This window comes from Nyctibius grandis, chromosome 6, assembly GCF_013368605.1.
Source record: "Nyctibius grandis isolate bNycGra1 chromosome 6, bNycGra1.pri, whole genome shotgun sequence".
Taxonomy (NCBI): domain Eukaryota; kingdom Metazoa; phylum Chordata; class Aves; order Nyctibiiformes; family Nyctibiidae; genus Nyctibius; species Nyctibius grandis.
In genome coordinates, this window is record NC_090663.1 from 10,064,148 (window position 1) to 10,084,603 (window position 20,456).

Genomic DNA, 20,456 nt, shown 5'->3' on the forward strand with positions numbered 1-20,456 from the left:
GACGTGTCACCATTTCAAGTGAAAGATGTGAGCTCTGAAAATAATACCATATATTAAGAAGAGATGTCACATGAAGTCAACTTGGAATTTATACTACAAGGTCTAGAATTTATTTGTTTGTGGCAAAAGGCTGCATACCATTTTGTGAGTTTTGAATAGCCCCTACTCTTGCCACTGCTATTTGCCGTTTATGCAGCGCTGTGCGTGCCGAGTGTTGAATGCATTTATGAAGACTAGGGCCCTGCTCCAAAAAAACTCACCATTTACTAGACCACAGAAAGAACAAACATGTTCTCCTGGTTTCACGGCTGCCTGCGTGTACACGCAAAGCTCCTCTGTGTGTACCAAGGCAAACTAAGCCTGGAAGAGCTTCAGCATGGATAGTAGCTTTTACTGAAGCTGCCAACGACTCATCAGGAGACGCTGAAATTAGTGCCGCCTTCTAGTTCTCTCCCAAAACTCCTGAGCTGTCTTTTCTGTGACCTTTCAAGTGTGTATTGTCATTGGTGAACAAAAGGCAAATATGCTGGTGCTGCTGAACCCACCAGCGTTACCGGTTGATGGCCAGCTGAATATGAGCCAGCAGTGTGCCCAGATGGCCAAGAAGGCCAACAGCCTCCTGGCTTGTATCAGAAATAGTGTGGCCAGCAGGACTAGGGAAGTGATGGTCCCTCTGTACTCGGCACTGGTGAGGCCGCACCTCAAATACTGTGTTCAGTTTTGGGCCCCTCACTACAAGAAAGACATTGAGGTGCTGGAGAGAGTCCAAAGAAGGGCAACGAAGCTCGTGAATGGTCTGGAGAACAAGTCTTATGAGGAGTGGCTGAGGGAACTGGGGTTGTTTAGTCTGCAGAAAAGGAAGCTGAGGGGAGACCTTATCACTGTCTACAAGTACCTGAAAGGAGGTTGTAGTGAAGTGGGAGTCGGCCTCTTCTCCCAGGCATCTAGCGATAGGACAAGAGAACATAGCCTCAAGCTTCGCCAGGGGAGGTTCAAGTTGGACATTAGGAAGAATTTCTTTTCAGAAAGGGTTATTAGACATTGGAATTGGCTGCCCAGGGAGGTGATGGAGTCACCATCTCTGGATGTGTTTAAAAAAAGACTGGACATGGCACTTAGTGCCATGGTCTAGTTAACATGGTGGTGTCAGGGCAATGGTTGGACTCGATGATCCCAGAGGCCTCTTCCAACCTGGTTGATTCTCTGATTCTGAGGTGGAGTCGGTCTCTTCTCCCAGGTAACAAGCAATAGGACAAGAGGAAATGGCCTCAAGTTGTGCCAGGGGAGGTTTAGATTGGATATCAGGAATAATTTCTGCATGGAAAGGGTTATCAAGCATTGGAACAGGCTGTCCAGGGAAGTGGTGGAGTCACCATCCCTGAAGGTATTTAAAAGACGAGTAGATGTGGTGCTTAGGGACATGGTTTAGTGGTGGACTTGGCAGTGTTAGGTTAATGTTTGGACTTGATGATCTTAAAGGTCTTTTCCAACCAAAACAATTCCATGATTCTACCATACATACCATCAAAATTTTAATGGTGCAATAAGATTTTATACTGTCAGAAGTTATGACCAGGTTTAATGTGCTCATATCTACTATTCTTACATCACACCATCCAGTCACGTTAAAGCCCAGCGCTACAGCATTTAATCTTTCCTGGGCCCGCACGTGTAATTGCGCGTTGTGGAGAACAATCGATGGCGATCGTGGCAGTGGTTTATAATCCGTACGCAGGCGATGATGGCAGGAGGAGTAGCCTGGCTGCCGTGGTTGATGGAGTTTGGCTACAAGAGAGCTGCTTTTGGCCTAACCCGAAGGCCAGCACCTCAGGAGCAAGTAGCCCCACTGGCCTCACAGGCAATGGCCTCGGGGCTCTTCAGAGCAGAGCAGGGCCCTCAGCCACCAGCCTGAGGGGTATAACCTCCATTTTCAGCCTGCCCGGCCTTGGATTTGGGGAAGGCGGCATTTGTGGGGGGCTGAGGGCTGTGGTGGGGGGGCGAAGCCCCCACAAAGCTGGTCGCACTGAGAAACACGGGACGGCAAAGAAGTCCCACATCGAAGAGCTGTGTTCTCTCAGAGCGGCGGGTGGGCTGCGGCCCCTTCCGCGGGGGCTGGAAACACAGCCCTTGTCACTTCACCCCCCCCTCTATGACAGTGAGAGGGAGCTGAGGCCCCTTTAAGACGCGCGGGAGGGGGGGGGGCACGGGTCACGTGGTGCTCGCCGGCTCGCGGACGGCGGTGTAGTCCCTTGACCAGGGTGGAAACGTCGCGCGGCGGCGCTAACGGCCGTGGGGGGCGACTACAGCTCCCAGCAGGCTCCGCGGGGAGGGATGAGCTCACCGGCCGCGCCCAGGCGGGCCTCGCAGTGCACGCCGGGAGTTGTAGTCCACCGTCCCCCCCTCAGAGACGGGTTTTGGGCGGAGCGGGAACTACGCATCCCAGCGTGCCCCGCGGGGCGGGTTCCCGTCAGCGCAAGGGGGAGCCCCCCGACGTAAAGGGGGATCACTTTCCCCTTGTGTCCGCCATATTGGACGGTAACTCTGGTCAGCGGCGCTGGGGCCGAGGGAGTCCCCGTTGCCGTGACAGTCGGTGCGCTCCGCTCCTCGGCGCCCGGGGTGGCCCGTGCCCCGGCCCTGCCCGTCCCCTCTGCTCCCGGGCGCTCGCGGTGGCCGCGCGCCCCTTCCCCTCCTCCTTCTCCTCCTCCCCCCCGCTCCCTCCTCCCTTGCCCGGGTGTCAGGCACGATGAGTCCGGCCGACGCCAAGCGCGGAGCCAAGCGCCGGAAGAACAAGCGAGGCGGCGGCCTCAGCAGCACCGGTGGGCCGGGACCCAGCGGCGGCGGTGGCGCCGGCGGCCTGGGCAAGGCCGGGGCGGCGGCGGGAGCGGCCCCTCTGCGGGCTGCGACCCAGGCGGCCGCCGCCTCGGCGAGCGCGGTGGGAGGCCTGCTGACAGCGCCGGCGACGGCCGCCGGCAACGGAGCCCTGAGCGGCGGCGGGGCCGCGGTGGGACACGGCGAGGTGAGGCGGGGGGAGGACCGAGGCGGGCGGCGGTGACATCCCGCTGCGGCGGGCCCGGCACACACCCACCCGGGCGGGCGGCGCTGGAGGCGGGGGGGCTGCCGCCGCGCCATCCGCCCTCTCCTCCTGCCCTTTTAGGCGGGTGCGGGCCCCGGGGCCTCAGCGGGGCGGGGGGAGGGAGTGCTGGGCCCCTCGCAGCGGCGGGGGGCCGCGGCGCTGCCCTGCGTGGCGGGGCGGTGGGGCTGGGCAGTGTCCCCGGCTCCCCACCCTTTGTGGGGGAAGGGCAGCGCAGGCTGCTCGGGGCCGTGTCGTCGTGGGGCTTCTCCTGAAATCCCGGCAGGAGCCTCCTCCACGGTCCCCATCCTTGGGGGTCTTCGGACTCGGGCCCCACCTTAATGGAGGAGCTGTAAGAAATAGGTGGGCAGGCCTTGAAAAAGCAAAAAATATACCTTTATATTATATTTTTTTCCATTAATATTAGAGCCCTTTTTGCAGCAGACAACTTCATTAAGCATAGGAGGTTCATTGTAGCTTGGGCTGTGGTTTGCACACTGGTGCCTCAGAATAATTTAGATCTGTTACGTTATTTCATAATATGGTGAAATTTATTGGGAGCAGATTCTGTGGTTTAATTGGTCTTTTTTTCAAGAAAAATTGCTCAAGGATTAGGCCTTTAGAAAGGTATCCTACTGGCTCAAGTGACAAAGGAGTAAATAAGTTTACGTTCCCTTCTCTCATAAAGGTTACCCCAAATTTTTTGTTATCTACACAAAGCTTGCGTTTAGCTAGCATTTACAAAAGCATTTCCTGCTGACAGCATCTTCAGACTTCCATGTGTATGTCATACAGCCTGCTCCGTTTCCTCCCCAGCTCTCATAAACTTGTTGTACATGTGAGGGGGAAATAGAAGAAATGGCTTTTGTGTTGTAGGGTGTCTGAAATACCATGATGTAACAAGCGTGGTTTTATGTTCTCTGTATAATTTTGTGACCATCTATTTTGCTAGGTCAGCAAGCAATTTGGTGATTGTAGATTAACTTTTTTTTTTTTCCCTTTTTAAAACTTGTCTTTCTACACTCCTGTACTTGGTTACCCAGAATCCGCAGTGCTTTAGATTAACCATTTCTATATGTCTGTTCTAATCTGATGCTTATTTCAGGCATAATTTCCTTTTGGGACAGTAGCCTTTACGTGATTTAGATATCCAGAAGAATGATGTGCATAATGGCGAAGAGGTGTGCAAGTTTTCATTTGTAACTTTGCAAGTCATCACTAAGCTCTGTTCTACTTAAACCTCTAGCAGGAAGATGCATCTTGTTTTGTTTTACATCTTAGATTGCAAACTCTTCCGGGCACAGGTTCCTAGGTATTGTTGGAATAAACATGATAATGCCAAGGGAAATAAAACAAGCAGTGGAGTGATATGCAGAATGGGACATTGATGTGCTTCAAATAGCGAAGGCTCCTCTATCCCTGATATTTTGATATGTTTGTATCTTGTGGTTATGTGTAGTCTAGGACTTTGGTTCTAACATAATCGCACTGTATCGGATCTTTTTCTGAAATTCGTTGTAAAAGTGCCACATCACTGCTAGTCTACCTACTTCATGTTTCTTTCAGACTAGGTAGTTTCTAATAAAATTTCTCAGTCTTCAGGAGTCTTCATTTGGAAAGTGTAAGTCATATCTGCAAAATTAAATACAGTATTTCAGCACTAAATTTCTGGGAAAATACTTCTGTATAGTACATGTACTGATATATTATTCATACTTTTATAAGTATGCACAACGTGTTATTTTGAATGCATTTGTAACTTTGTCTTAATTGATCTTTTTTGCTTGTAGTCTTAGATGGATATGCCATTTGTCAAGTGTTTCCATTTCACTTAACAGTGTGGTACAAGTGATTCTGAAGACTGATGGACACATGGTGAATTAAGAAGTCGGTTAAATAGATCAGTTAGTTAAGCTAGAATAAACCTGCAACACAGACCTTATTTAATCAAACAGTAAGCATATTAGAATTAGAGTTTGAGGACAGATAAATCCCCGTGCTCGGTTTCTGAGACATAAATTGTTATACTCTCTAATACTTTAAAGTTGGTGTTACTTCCTCCATACTGGTTCCAGTGACCTTTTTCTTGACGTATTCAATACCTTTCTAACAGTGTTGACATGAGAAAGTTGCCAGTACTTAAAAGTTAACTGGTAATCTTTGTTCAAAGATGAAAGCAAAGATGAAATCTTAAAGCATCATTACATGACTATTACTTACATGAAAATATGATCTCCTTAATGGTTAATAATTTGCTAGTTAAGGGTACATGGTCAAAACAAGACTTCTTTCTTTGAGTGAAAGACTAGCATATGTTGTTTCTGGATGAAGTTGAGAAAGAAAACTGTGTATTTTACATGACTGATCACTTCTAAATTAGGTGCGATGTTTGTTTTGGCTGGCTGGAGAGTAAGCAATGCACTAATAACTGTAAAGTAGTAACCAGAGTTGCTTTACTGTCACCTTATGCAGAATATTGTGAAGTTCCCATTAGTGGGTAAGAGAAATTATCAGCCAGTTCTCTGCTCTGAAAATATATAAAATATTAAAAAATGCCAGAATTTCGTATTTGCTGCACAGCATAATGTTTTCTACTTGTTAGCATGCTTTGTGTTTCCAGCTTTCATCACTTCCCTGGTTTTAGGGCATCCATTCTGGATGTTGTGGGCACATCCTTCTGCTAATGTTCTATTAGATGCTTCTTTGAAAACTTGTCTAAAATATAGAGTGAAACAAAATGTTTAAGGAATGATCCCGTGTGTGCTCCACGGTCTTGTCTGTCAATAATGGTTCAGAATGAGGTATACTTTCAACAGGCTTTATAAAACAGGTTGAACAGAGTATTAAAATGGCTATATTTATGGTTGAAACTAAAAGCACATGTGCCATATTGAAATTCTAGCTAAGCCTGTTAGAGCTAACAAATATATTTTAATTGAGGTTTTTATACATCTTATCTGGAGTTTTTTTTTAAGGCTGAAGGCTAAATTCTGCATTAGAGTACATGCTAAGTCTTGTTCTGGGATGCAAGTGGGCAACTCCTAATGGAATCTTCCTGGAAGCTACGTTGCCCCATGCACATCCTTTATAGCATCTGAATTTATCCTCTGTGGCACTGTCAGATGTTTTAGAATGATAGTGAAATTGAGGATGCTTTGGCAGGCTTTCAGTGCAAGGGAGTATCTCAGTTTTGGAAAGCTGTAACTGTGTCGACTTTAACTGGAATTGGAAACCAAGTCATTTAGTTGCTGGTGCTACTGCAGGGCTTCCCTAGGAGTTACATTTTTTTCGTTGCACAACTGTTTACAGCAATATTATGGAGTGAGGAGTCAAGTATCCTATAAATAACAGCAATTTGTAACCAGAAAATAAATATTTTGAAGTTTTGTGTATATATTTAAAGAAATAGATCTTGCTTTCTATTGTTGTGGGGTTTTTCTTTTCAGTAATGCATTGCATCAGGCCCTCATAATTTGATCCTGTAAATTTTTGACTGATGATTGGATTATTGATGCTGAGAGATGCATTTGATTATCAACCACTGTATAACTCATAGATATACTGTAGTAAAATTGGCTGTTCCTTAATATATACAGGTACTTTGGAGTGAAGTGTTGTATGTCAATGGATGATCAGCTACAGTAGTAGTTTTTGTTACAGGCCTGACTGATCTTGTGTTATTAAGGGGAATGATTTAGTAGCCATTTTACAATTCTCACATTTGCATTTTTCAAAGTATTGTTTGTCTGTCAAGTGTGGTAATGTATTAAATCTTCTTACGTTTGAGAGCTGTCTCTTTTAGAATTTTCATAAAATATTTTACTGGGCTATTCCTTTATTATGTGATACTGCTTTTTAAATAGGTACTCTATACGTAGCAGACCATACATTGCCACCTTTTAGACCAACTTTTTCAGCAGCTTTGTAGTTCATTGCATTTTACTGATATCTGTGCTTGATTTGTTGTTTGAGATTTTTCCCTTTTTTCTCTTCTCCCTCCATGATTCAAACGTTCAAAAGAAATAGTATACAAAAGAGGAGCTTTGTCAGGAACTCAGAAGTTCAGCAAACAGCTAGCTTTTGCACTTTTATGTAGGGCCTCCTCTTCTCCTAAAGCAAACATATCTTGGTCAATTTTTGTCAAGACTCAGGTAAACTGGATAAATTCCCGTAAATAAAATAGTGTTGTAAACTCTACTCTTCAGGCTGAGGAAGCAGGTACTTCTAAACACTCGTAACACTTGCTCAATGAAAAATAAGTCTTTTTGACAGTCTGGTAGCACATTTGTTCCTCTGACAAAGTACAGTTCTCTCTCCCCCCACCTTTTTTTTTTTTAAATAGACATATAGTCCCTACCCTGCAGAGCTTATGCTCTGTTTGTTTTTTTTTTTTAGTAAAAGGAGATGTAACAGAATGGGATGAAACTATTAGGATTGGGTTTAGGTGGTATGGTTGAGTTAACTTGCTAATTTAGAAAGAGAATCTGTTGTGACTTAAATGGATCTAACTAGAACACTTCAAACTTTAAAACAAGCTTAACGGTTGCATAACATTCACATTAGTAGCTCTTTCTTAGCTTCTTCCCATGATCAGTTAAGGCATTTTTCAGCTAATAGATCTGAGACCACATGCACACATATTAGTGGTTTGATCAGATCTTGTAATACTGCTCCTGGGAAGTGTGTGCCTGTGTGTACTCATGACCTTGACGTATATCCAGTCCCCGCGCGCTCCATTTCTCCCCCACCTCCTGCACCTGCTATATCATGGTCGATTGATAACGAGAATAATCGGTTGTGAATTGTTAAATGAAACATGTGGAAAGTGTGTCCAAAAAAAATTGCATCTGGTTCAGTGGTGTCTAATCTAGCTAACTATCCTCCTATGGCTTTTTTATGAGACATCTGATTCTGGGTGTGAAGGCAAAGGACTTTTTTTTCCTTGCTGTACTGGTTGCAAGATGGTTGAGATTGAGAGAGAGAAATCTTTTACTCTAAAAAAACATAGTGACTCCCTTCCCCTCCAAACTTTTCTTTTCTGACTGTGAAAACAAAACCTTGTTGATTTAATTTGGAACTAGATTAATATGAAAAGTTAGTTCTGAAATAGGTGCATATTGATTAGAGTATTCAGGCTTCTGCCCAGTTGTAGTCCTGCAATTTTTTTTGATCCCAAACAGTACCTGAAGCTTCATTTATGTGTTTAATATCACATTATTTTCTTGGTTATGGCATTTATCCTTTTGTAGTGGTAACCCCTCTTGAGGGGACCCCTCATGTCCCTTCTCCTTTACAGTCTGTGTAAGGAAGGGATCCAGACTTACTCTCTTCTCCTTGCCTGGCTGCTCCTTAACAAATACAGGTCTGCTCAAGATGTGTTGTGGAGAAGTTATTAGGAGAAATAATTGGGAAATAAACTTGCTTTGCTTAGGATGTACAGGGCTTCATGGATGTACTAAGCAGTGTTGCAGGGTTTATATGGATCAGAGTAATCAAAGAAGATTTAATATTTGTTGGGGCTCCTTCACTGGTGGGAAAGGAGGTCTTATATCCTCTTTTATTAAGGTAGTGAGAACAGTTCCTACATTTTCCTTTCTTGTGGTAACTTTTTTATTTTAATAGTGACCAAGGTAGCTTTGGGCTGCTGTGTTTTGAGAAAGAGTATTCCATATGTGAAATTTTCCTAGGATAATTAAACAGAAGGAGAAATGTGTGTTAAACGGATAGAAGAATGCTGCAGTCCAGTTCTCTTTCTCTGTTAATATCTTAGTCTACAAGTTCCAGATTTCTTGTGCTGCAAATGAAGAGTTCAATGGGGAAATGACATTTATGATGCGGCTCTTAATGTTATTATGGAAACTGCCCAAATTGAGGCTTGCCTGAGAATGCCATAAAATAAATATGCCATTATTTTTTTGACATGAGAATTACTTAATTTTATATTGTAAAAATTCAAGGCAGCCTATGACATTATTGACCTTCATGTCCTAGCTGCCTGAGGAAACGCACCAGAAATAGTATTAAACGTAGGTCTGAGCAACATAGTAATTTTCGTGAAGTATATATTTTCTTTTTCGTATCTTTTCTGTTTGGTTTTTTTTTTTACACAGAATGTACAACTGCTTTAGTGGTGCAGAAGTTAGTCCAAGCACTGTTTTACAAAGTGCATTTTAGGGGAAAAATTAATGACGTTGCCTGCGAACCTGTTTGAGGCTGTTGAACTGAAGTTGTTCAAGTTGGATGGGTGATAGTGCTGGAAAAAAACTTTCTTGGAGTGTGACCTTTAATCATGTTCTTAAATAATCAACTTACCTTCTGTTGCACAAGCCACAAATGTAGTTCTCTCCATCTCAAAATTCCTAGTAATGATAGAACACAGACATCTGAAAGGGAGGCACTCCTTTTCTGCATCACTCTGTAGAGTGGCCATCTCTCCACTCTTTATTAAAGGAAGCCTTCAGGGTCTTTGGCACAAGCTGGGTGCCTAAAGTTGGGTAGTTTGAAAATCTCTGTAGGAGGCCATGCTTAGCCTCTACTTGCCTATTTAATTATGGATTCTTCCTTTAAAAAAAGGAAGAGAAATAAAACAGAATAGGTTGCAGATGCTTCTGTAGAGTTGCTTATGGTGGAATGTCACAAAGTTAAGTCCTCATACACAGCAGATCTTTACAGTAGTCCTCCTTTAACACACTGATCTGTTGAACTGGTTTGTGGTAGCTTTGTCAAGTGTATGCTTCTGAAGGATCTTCAAGAACATGAGACCATGATCATCCAGGTAAATAATTAAGGTTTTACAGGTTTACAAAAATCATTATTTTGAAGTCCAGAGCTTTGGACTGCCTTGATCTTGATCAGACTTGTCAGCCATGGCATCTGGGCTATAGGACTTCTCTGTTATGGTCTCATCTTCTGCTCGTCTTAGAAAGTGGCTGTGGGAGGTGAATTGCCACTGGTGCAGGAGGGGCCGGGAGCCCTGTGTCGCAATGGGCAGTGAGGACTAATTTCTAGGAGTGTGCATGGATGGCAATTGCTCTTAGAAAAAGCTGCTGGGATTTTTTTTTTTTTTAACTGCTTTGGCAGCAGTTCAGTGGTCTGTGTTGAGCTGCAAACAGATGGAGGATGTGATCAGCTGTTGGGGCAGTGTTTGCTGCTCTGAATTGGCTGTTCCTTGTCCTCTCCAGGGGAAGGTAGCAGGCTGGATAGAAGTGTCTGACTGGCAGCATAGGGGACTTCACTGTTCTAGATCTAAATTTTCAGAAGCCCATCTTTATTCTTCTAGGTATTAATTATGTCTATGCTATCAAAAGTGTTAGTTTAGTCATGGCTGGCATTGCAATGTCCGCTTTGCTGACTTTGATCCGTAAGTCAGTTGTTGCTCTTTTTGGAAATAACAGCTTCTCTGCTTAAAAGTTAAAGCAAAACCAAACAGTGCAGAGAACTGGGCAGTGGTTGGTTTATGTCCCAAATCTGTGAATACACTGAAGAGGTGAGCTTTCTGAAGATTGTATATAAATACATAGATCACTAGCATATGAGACTCTAGTGATTGATATCTGTGTATTAAATATTATATGGTTGATATGTTAGCTACAGTAATGAAATCTAATAGTTGTCCTGTAAAAATGTAAAGGGCTCTATGGCCCCATAACTGTCTCTAGTTTTCTGAATTAGGAATGTAAACACTGGCGACTTAAGTCTACCCTAAGGCTTTTAGTACTTAGACTTCTGTGGACAACAGTGGAATAATTGAGAGATGGTTTTGTGTAGTTTTCTTTTTCCCTCCCCTTAAGGTCTCACTCCCCTCCTTTAGGAAATCTGCAAGCATGGCAGAAGTAACTGCCGAAACATTTCCCCCAAAGAGGATATTGGAGAGTAAAAGGTAGAGTAGTAGGCATGTTCCTCTACAGCATCACAAGCTGAAGGATGTTTACAGTAATGGGAATCTCATTTAGTTATAACACTCAGGAAGCTATTGGGAAGAGGGGAAAATGCATACGGTGTATTGTGTTAGGACCATCCATTTCCTGAGCCAGCTTTCATCTAAAATTGGTCATCTAAGGTAACATATGATCTGGATTCATGGCAGTAATCTGCCTCTCAGGTGGACTTAGCATAGCTGTGTGCTAGCATGGCTGTCTAGCTCCTGCCAGAGCTGGTGCATAGTAACTCAGAGTTAGTGTTCAGCCATGTCCATCAAACATTTGTTCTGTACCACCACCATCTATTTAGGAGCTATAAACCTGGATGTTTACCAACTAGACCAACCAAGACCCTGAGACAGCACCTGGATATACTTTGTACATAGCAAAATATTGCTTTCTCAGGGACTGTTCTGTTTTGCTCTACTTTGAATCTTCCCACCTGTCAGAAGAAACATGTGGCAGTTACAGATCTGGTAAGTTAAGAGAAGTCTGTGGTTCGTGAATGAGGATGGGGTCTTTGAAAGGATAGAGTAAGACTACAGTGTCTTTTTCTTTCCTCTTGGATGATGTAGGAGAAAAGTTAATGTGGATGAGGAGAGAAAGAGCTGTAAAAGAGCAAGCATTATTGATGTTACATGAAGTATGCTTAGCCTTTTGAAATGGGCACGTGAGTTCACGAAAGAAAGATTCTTGAACATATTAACTGAGCATGTCATTATGTAACCATTTTTTTTTTTTTAAAAACTTGACTAATAAGTTTTGGTCGTGTCTTTCATAGGTTTTGAGTATCTGTCATTAGTGACATCTAAAATAAACTTAATTATATCAGCATTGTAAAGTGAGGGAAAGAAAAGAAGGCTGTCAATTGAATCCTACTTCTGGATTAACGCAAGCCATGACTAAAATCTACGTATTTCTTTATTAGGGTGTATCTCCATGTGCGTAGTGATGAAATTTGTTGGAAACTGTATTAAATGTAATGTACACGTAATGTTCTGCAGAGTGCTGTAAGGCTCTACCTTGACTCCTGTTCTGCTTTAAGCTTTGTGCTGTCAGACTGCATCAATGACAGCTCCTTACAAACAAAAGAATTGGCTTTAGGCAGGGGTGCCAGACTTGAATGCACTCTGCCACCCGCTTCTTCTCCTTGAGGCTTTTTTCAAAGAGACAGAACTAGTGCAAACAGCTGTATGTTGATGTGGTTGGAGTCAGGGCACTAACTGTGGGCACTGCAAACTTCTGGATTTTGTCTGTATTTTGGGACTAAAATAATTTTCTTTTAAACTGAGATTACTTTTTTTTTTGAAAGCCAAAGCTTGTTTTCTGGGTTTTTTTGTTTGTTTTTTCAACATGCAGAAATAGTAGCTTTAGCTCTCAGAGCAGAGCTCTTCCAAAGCTAGGAATGTGGTGCTACCAACTGAATTGTACACGAGGGTAGTTCAGCTGTTTTCTAATATTAAGTGTTTTTTTTCCATTGATCTAGGTGCAACAAACCAACAATGTGATTTAAAAATACCTTGAGTTAACTTGTTTTCTTAGGCAGACTTTGGTTAGTTTGTGAATATTATGAGAGGTTAAGGAACCTGTTTCAAATTCTGTACCCATATTAAACTTCATAGTTGACTCTTTCAAACTTGTTGCAGGGAGTATTTCACAGAGATGGACGTGAAGCTCTGAATTTGGGTAACACTAATGTTGATGCAAGCCCAGAGACACTTTTGTGAACATGTGTGTGAGTGAGAATGTGTGTGTGCATGTATCCAAGCTTTTTAAAACATGGCATTTTTGAATGTGGATTAATGATGTTGTTATGTAAGTGTAGGCATGAAGTAAATACTTTGTATGTGTGCATGTACATTTTTTTGGATTAGGAGAACACATGCATATGTGTTAGGGCTGCTGATGGACAAATAAATGCAGGAGTAAATGTTTCAAGGTTCTTCACTACACTGAGTCTCATAGTGAAACCAGACATTGGGAACAGAAGAGTTTGCCTTCAAAAGTAGTTCTGAGCCACAGTACAGTTTTGCCAGCCTTTAGTGTTTAATTGGTGTGGAGTTAATGACCAAAAGATTTTTTTAATTGCCGTAATGCTTCCAGGCTGCTTATCTTCAATAAGCTGCTGCCACAACAGATGGCAAGTTAGTGGTTTTGCTGAGATTCACTACAAGTTTTTCACCACTTTACTTTAATGGCCATAACTTATCTATTTGGCTATAGATAATGTGTAGTTGAAACCCAGATTTTCACTGGAATAGGCTTCAGATGAATTAAGGTTTTATTTTGTCACTCAGCAGGAGATAGAACACTCCTTTACTGTCAGAAGCAACTTTGCAGTGTTATCTGTGTGATCATCTTTATTTTATCTTTACTTCTTTTTCCTGGCTGCTCCCAAGATTCATCTCCACTATACTGTCATTCTTTGCTTCTTTTCAGGGAGTCTGCAGGGAATTTTACTGGTGTCTGCTGTGATTTGAGACAGCTTGCAGCAGCAGCCTGAAGCTGACTGGGTTGTTTTTTTTTTTTTGTTAGTGTCATAACTAGCTGAGAGTCTGAACCACAGGAATAAAACTGGACAAAATTAAACTTCCATAATTTTCAGTTATACATTGCTTTAAAAAAAGATTCTTATGCTTTCAATGGAAAAAAAGGTAATGATTTTTTTCTGTCCTGAAAACAGGCTACCATACTTGTACAGTATGCTCCACTAGCTATAAATTTGAAACCTTATGTAGGAGGAGGAGGAACTTTGTACTGAGGAACATTGCATAGTAACTAAGTTAAATATTAATTATTATTTAATGTTTTTGGAAGTGCTGTCATTGGCAACCTAGCTTACTGGTTTTCAGAGTAATGGGGAAGTCATTACACTTAATCATGCATACTTTGGATATTATTTAGACTGCTTGTTGCATTTTTTTTTTAAACTTGACAGCTGTACCTTATGTCTTCATAATAAGAATGAAGAAGAATATTCTTTTGTCGATATTTAAAGTAATTCTGAGCCTATGTTTTCATTTTTAATCAGGTGAAAAATCTAGTGATTGTGTAAGGTTTAGGGGATTGTTCTGGTCCCCAGGAATTTGTTAAAACATTACTAGTAATGGCCTGTGGGAATTTATTCCTTAAGTGTAAGTAGAGCTTTCCAATAGAAGTCTGAATGTGTGCTTGCTTTTGTGGCTTTTGACTAAGGACATAGAAATGAGTATTTGCCTAAATGTGAACCCAGTTCTGAAACAAACTCTGAAGTCAGTGGGTTGCACCTAATGATGTTACCTGTTAGTGTGACTGGCTCATCCTCTCTGTCAGTAGAGTATTTCTGACGATTTGACAGCTAAGCTGAAAAAGTCTATGGTAATCTGTCTCTGTTTTCTGTTAAAGCCTAGAGGATCCTAACCAGTGTTAGACCTCCCTTATACAGTAGACACTAAAAAATCTGTTAGAGAGACTTACTCCCAACCTTATTAATATTTATGATATCCTGAGAAATTCGACATCCCTCTCATTAGCTTTTTCCATGAAGTCTTGCGAAATGGCTGATACATGTGCAGTGTTATAATATGAGGATGCTTGAGGTATTGCCCTACTATTAAAAAATCATTCCCAAATAATTGTATTTTTACATTTTAATTGTTTTTCCAAGTTAGGGGTGAATTCTTCTGATGAGAAAAGAATTTTCTATGGTTTCTTTGTGACTCATGTATTTCCTTTTTTTTTTTTATAGCAGGATGTTAGTCTTCACTGATTTATTTTGTTGTATTGTCCTATCTGACACTTCTGCCACAAATATGTTCTTTTGTATAGTTTGCTTGAGTAATTTAACTTTTTGAAGTTACATGCAAAGTTTTTTTTTTTAGTGTTTGTATTAACTCATGATCAGCAAAAACAAGTTGATGCAATAGAGTCTGCCTTTATTGATACTTTTAAGGCTTTGTATTTATGACTAGTAAATTCTTAGTGTCCTTGTCTTCATCTTTTCCACTGAAATGGATATTTTATAGGGGGGCTGTCTATGACATGAGAGAGTTTGGATAGGTATAGGAATAATCTATTAATAAGTGTTAGTATGTCATCAGGAAAGTGTTACATCTGATGATTATATTTCTTTTGTAGGTGTCTCTGCTTAGTGGGGTTTACCAGGGTTTAGCAGAACACGAATCCCCTTTGTTAAACCATGAGAGGATCACTGGAAGATGTCTTTCTGGCACCTGTTGCATCTGCCCCTCCAATATGGTGGTGTAATTCTTCCTTTCCTCTCAAGCAAAATTTGATCCACACTAGTGAACAGGGAGGATGACTGTAGCTCGTCTTTCTGGAAAGCCAGCCCTCTTTGTGGTCAGACATCCTGATCTAGTTGGCCTGCTTGAAAGGAAATTACATGGGATAGGCTTACAACTCCACTAAAAAGCCAGAATATAGTGGTGGAAAAGGCATAAAGGATGGCGGTGTGTCCCACTGCTACTTTGTGGATTTATCCTTCTGATTAGGCTGTCTTGTTTTGCATCTTCCTAATCCCACTTTCACTTGTTGTACAGTGATGAGAGAGCATGCATTTGGGTAGCTGGGGAGCAGGCACTGAGCAGGCAGGCCAGCTCAGCACAGCAGTGTGCCAGGAGCTGGGGAGCTACCAGGGAAGTAGAGCTTTGGCGCCCTGTTTTTTTTCCCTTTGTGAATTGTCTTAGGTAGACTCTACTGATTTATAGAGCTTTTTATCTTCTTTGAAAATTTTAATGGGCAACAGTGTTGGTAAGTATCTACCTTGATACGTATGAAAAGATGGATGATTTGTCCGAAAAATACAATTAATTTTCTTTAAGGTTGGTTGTCTTGTTTTGTATTTGTAATTGCACTCTAGGCAGCAAACACAAATCCAAGCAGCCACCTTTTACAGTACTGCTCATAACTGTGATAATTTAACTGTGCTTGCTTTACCTTTTGAATCTCATACTAGCCTAGTAGCCAGACTTGCTGCTAGTCTAAAATAGCTGCTTACTCCCTGCAAAAATGCTTTGCTGCAACCTTACTGAAACAGCTAACTTTAATTTCATTCTGTTACAAAAGTATCCTTGCTGAATAGCCCAGAGTTCTTGAGTGCGGATTTGGGGATTTTTTTTTTTGTTAAAGAACCCATTAGAACCTGATGTTTTATTCTCGTGAAGGTACTTGTTTAGTGTAGCAGAATTACCCCTCAGCTTCCTTTTTCATCATCAAAACCCTTTAGACTCTGTTATTCTAAGCGTGTGTGCTGGCTTTCAGGTAATTCTTTGGTTCCTTCTGCACTTTTAAGCTATTTCCTTAACTTTGATACCGGAGCTGAATGTAATATTCTAGAATCTCCTATCAGTGCTATAAAATCCTCAAGTTCATTTCATCCTTGTTCATTTATCCATCTTCTGGCCAGTGGAAATAGCACTGATGATACTTTTGTCACTTGTTTGTCTAACCTGCTCTTAAAATGACCTTGCTGATGGAGACTTTGTCCTTCAATACTTTACTGTTAATATTCTGTTGCACAGAAATCTCTCTTGCTGCAATTCAAACATTTTACGGCTTCTTGTAGTCACTGTGGATACAGAGAACTGACTCTTCCTCCCCTCAGTATTCTGATCTGTAAGCTTGGTGTCCCCAGTTCTTTCAGTCTTTCCTGGAAGGTAATATTGTCTATGTCTGGTAGTTGTTCTCTTGTGGCTTTTCTCCAGCTGTTCCTATCTGGCTTGAAGACCTGCGTTCAGAATGAGTTGCAGTTTTCCCTCTGAGACTTACCCGAGCAGTATTAGGTGGAAGGATTATGTCATGTGTCACATAAGCTATACATCCCAAGGTAGCATTAGCTTTTTTCCAACAGTCTGACCTTGTTGACTCCTCTTTTGCATATAGTCACCTGTGCCTATTTGGAAATTCATGGTAGTTCTATCAAGATCTTGCTTTTTAGTTAGGCTATGAGAAAGTCTCAGTAATTAAAACTGTCACAAACATTAATGAAGTAAATAATGATATTTATTCTTTCTTCCCTTTGTAATGCTGTCATGCAAGAAAGTTGTACTGGTTTGACATGGCTTGTTTTTGACAAAACCAAGGTGACTGTTCCTCCTCTCCATATCATCTGAGTGCTTAAAAAGACTTGTTTGAATGTATTTGACTAACTTTTTTGGGAACTGAAGACAAGCCAGTATAATTCCACAGGTGTTTCTGTCCTTCACCAATTCCTTTTCTCTTCCTCAGTTTTTGGGGTTTGTTTTGTTGTTTTTTTTCTTCCTGAAGGGTGAGGTTATTTATTTGCTTTAAAGAAAAGGTTCATGTAGTTCATCTTTTTCTAAGCTTCTGATATCTCAGGCATCCTCCATGAGTTTTCAAAGATAGGATTATTGATTTTGAGATGTCTCAGAGGATTTCCTGAGCAACTTGGTTGAATGTTATCAGATCTAGCCGACTCGGGGAAAAAAATGTAAGTATGGCTATTTCCAATAATAAGCTGAGTCTGGGTGGGTATTTTTAACCATCCCTTGGTGCTAATTGTCCTAGTCACCTGCTTGTAGTTGATCTCTTTAGTGAGGACTTGTTCTTCATTAATCTCTTTTCCCTCTTCATTCAGTAATGGACAAAATCTCTTATTGTAGTATCAGTAGCGTACTGGTAGTGTGATTTCTTAGTAGCCTCAAGCTGTTCTGTGAGAATTATTTCATTTTGTGCCTTTAGCCTTTTTGATTTGTCCCCTGTATTCTCTTGCCATTGTTATGCTTGTTATTCCCTTTCTGTGTGCTTGTTCTGAGTCATTATTCTCTTGCTATGTTTTCTATTCTCTTGCTGTGCTTGGTCTTCTTGAATTTGTTTGTATCTATTGTGTCATTTGAGGATTAGCTCTTCAGTGCCTTAGACTTGCCTTCTGTGAGCTCTTATTTAGTGATGTTAAATCTGTCTCTTGCTGTTCTTCCTTCCTTTCCCTCTTCAGTAACCATTGACTAGAAGGTCACTTCCAACAAAACTGTCTGTCATTGTTTACTGTCAACCACTTCTTTCTTGCTGGCTGCAGCTAAAGAAAGAGTCTCTGGTTGCTTTCTATGTTTTAAAAAAGTAAGTTCCTTGAACTCTCACTGGAGTTCTGTTATGTTGCATTCCCAGTAGGTGCCTAGGTTCTTAGTAGCTCCTTGTAGCAAGAAGTCCTATGCTTTTCTTCATTCTTCTACCTGCTCAGAAAAGGTAACATCTGTCTGTCCACCATTTTTGATGGTCTGTAGTAAGCTTGCAGCTTGATAGCACTCATGTGCTTTTCTCCTTTTATTATTTGTAGACTACCAAGATACCTTTCTCTGTCTTTGTGATAGTTACATCCTTTAGATATAGGGCATAACACTCCTGGGCACTTGGATTGGTTTGGTTTGGTTAGGGTTTGTTTTTTTTCTTCTTATGTGAACTTACTGTATCCTGTTTCTGTTAGTATTCCAGCTGGGAATGGACTCTTACAGAGAAGATCATAGTCTTGATCATGTTCAAAGAATTCTAGCTCCTTTTCTTATGCTTCATACATTTGTATGAATACCTCTAAGACTGATGGATTGGTTGCTTGTTTCTTATGAATTTTGTGTGAATAATTACTTGTACTTACTTTTAGGCTCTTGTTCAGGTTGCCCTGGTATATCATCTTCTGACTCCTGATGTTTTGCTCATGATCATAGTGTAAAATATTCTTCACTCAAGTAAACAACCAGGAAGAGCTTCTTTTGTGTGTTAATTCCTTGAAATCTTCTACATTCTCACCTACCAGCATGTGGACAGCCAAAGCTGTCCTCTGATAGCATTTTCAAACACATGGGGTTGTCTGCAAGATGAATTTGTTCCTGACAGTGTTAGGATATGGAGGGCTGATTGGGAGCTTCTTATTCATTCTTGGTCATTGTTAGCAGTATGACTAGTACCCACGTGGATAAGCAGCCGTGAACAGTAGTTGATGTGATGAATGAACATTGAACAGCTTTCTGCGATACCTTCAAGGTGGTGCAGATCTGCCTCTTGGTTAGCACTGATATGTGATTTCTGCTTCTCTAAGGAGTTGCTCCAGACAACCACTTTTGTTTTCTTGGGTCTGAAGGAGGCAGAGAACAACTGGAGCAGTGTGCAGCCCTAGGTAGGGCCAGCAGACAGCTTGTTCACTATGGCTTTTTCTCTGATGCAGCTATTTGGCTGCTTTTACCATTGTCAGTCTCTTGCTAGATCATCTCAAAGACATCACAATCACAGATGTCTCAGCTCAGCTGCCTCCTGCTTCTCCCTAACATCCCCCACCCCCAAAAAAAAAATAAAACCCACACCCAAACCCACAAAACCGCATTCTAAGACAGTCTGTAATGAAGAATTTACTGCACTGGACATTTTCCTTGTGATCTCCCTCAGTATAGGAAATATAAGCAACTTCTCCTACAAATCCAGTCCCGGACTTAGGTTTGGCTTACTATCTGGATATAGTCCTTACTTTTTTGGGTCAGGGAACATGAGACGAGAGTTTTGGAGATGCCACTTCCCTTTTTGTTCCGGTTATGTGTGTTGGGATCATGGTTGGCTTCTATTAGCAGCCTTGCTTTTTGGTGAGGCATAGCTGAATAGACTCCCCTGGACTATCTGATCTCTGCTTCTTAAGTTGCAGCAGTAAATCAGATGCTTGGGTCAAAGGATTTCAAGCTTTACATATTTCCTCAGTTAATTCAGTAAATTTCTGCTCGCTCCCATAGTGGTAGTTGAAGCACACCATGTGTTATGTTTTAGTAGTGTATTTCATGTGGCTATAAGAAATTTAATGCATGATGTGATGTCTGCATGTACGATGGACGTCTAGCGCTGGGCAGTTTGGGAATAATGAAGTGCAAGGACTGAGGTAATCTGCTCTGGATATTATCTTAACTTGTGGTTTTATTAATTTGGTAGTGATTTATTACAAACACAACCTTTGAATGCAGTTCTGATGTTAAAGCTTACTTGCCGCATCTTCTCCCGTGATTTTGCTGATTGCTTTCAAGTCTAGCTATTAAACTAGGTCTCTGGTTCTTACTGATGCTGATTTTTGCAGAATTGAAGGGGCTTAGAACTGGAGAATTATTTCTCTGCCTTGCATTGTCTGTGTCATGTGCGAATACAGCACTTTGCCTGACAGTTCTGTTTCTCTGTTATGGGAAAAACATGGCTAGTTTTAGAAATTGTATTTGGTGGATCCTTCTGAAAATGCCCTCTCCCATACATGGCTTTACTTAATATTTTAGGAGATTTTGCTGTCAAGAGTCTGTTTAACCCTTTACCAGTTAGTAGGTAATGTGCTTTATCATGTAACATAATTCCTGAAGAAGAGCATCTACAGTTGGATCATTGAAGGTACATAGTCAAGTAATTAATTCCTAAATGTTGTCTTACGCATCTTAAACTTGCCTTTGGATGAATGCTTCATACTGCTCACAGGGAAAGTGCTGGCACGTTTTGGG

The 20,456-nt window shown here is 41.6% G+C and overlaps 1 protein-coding gene across 2 annotated transcripts in view; it reads left to right on the forward strand.

Moving 5' to 3' along the window:
* The first annotated feature begins 2,938 nt into the window (after positions 1 to 2,938).
* Positions 2,939 to 20,456, forward strand: part of FAM193A (family with sequence similarity 193 member A) — an 81,947-nt gene continuing 64,429 nt past the window's right edge. For both annotated transcript variants that reach the window (XM_068402945.1, XM_068402946.1), the window contains exon 1: positions 2,939 to 3,016. The gene's annotated coding sequence lies outside the window, so the exon portion shown is untranslated. The remainder of the gene's footprint in view (positions 3,017 to 20,456) is intronic.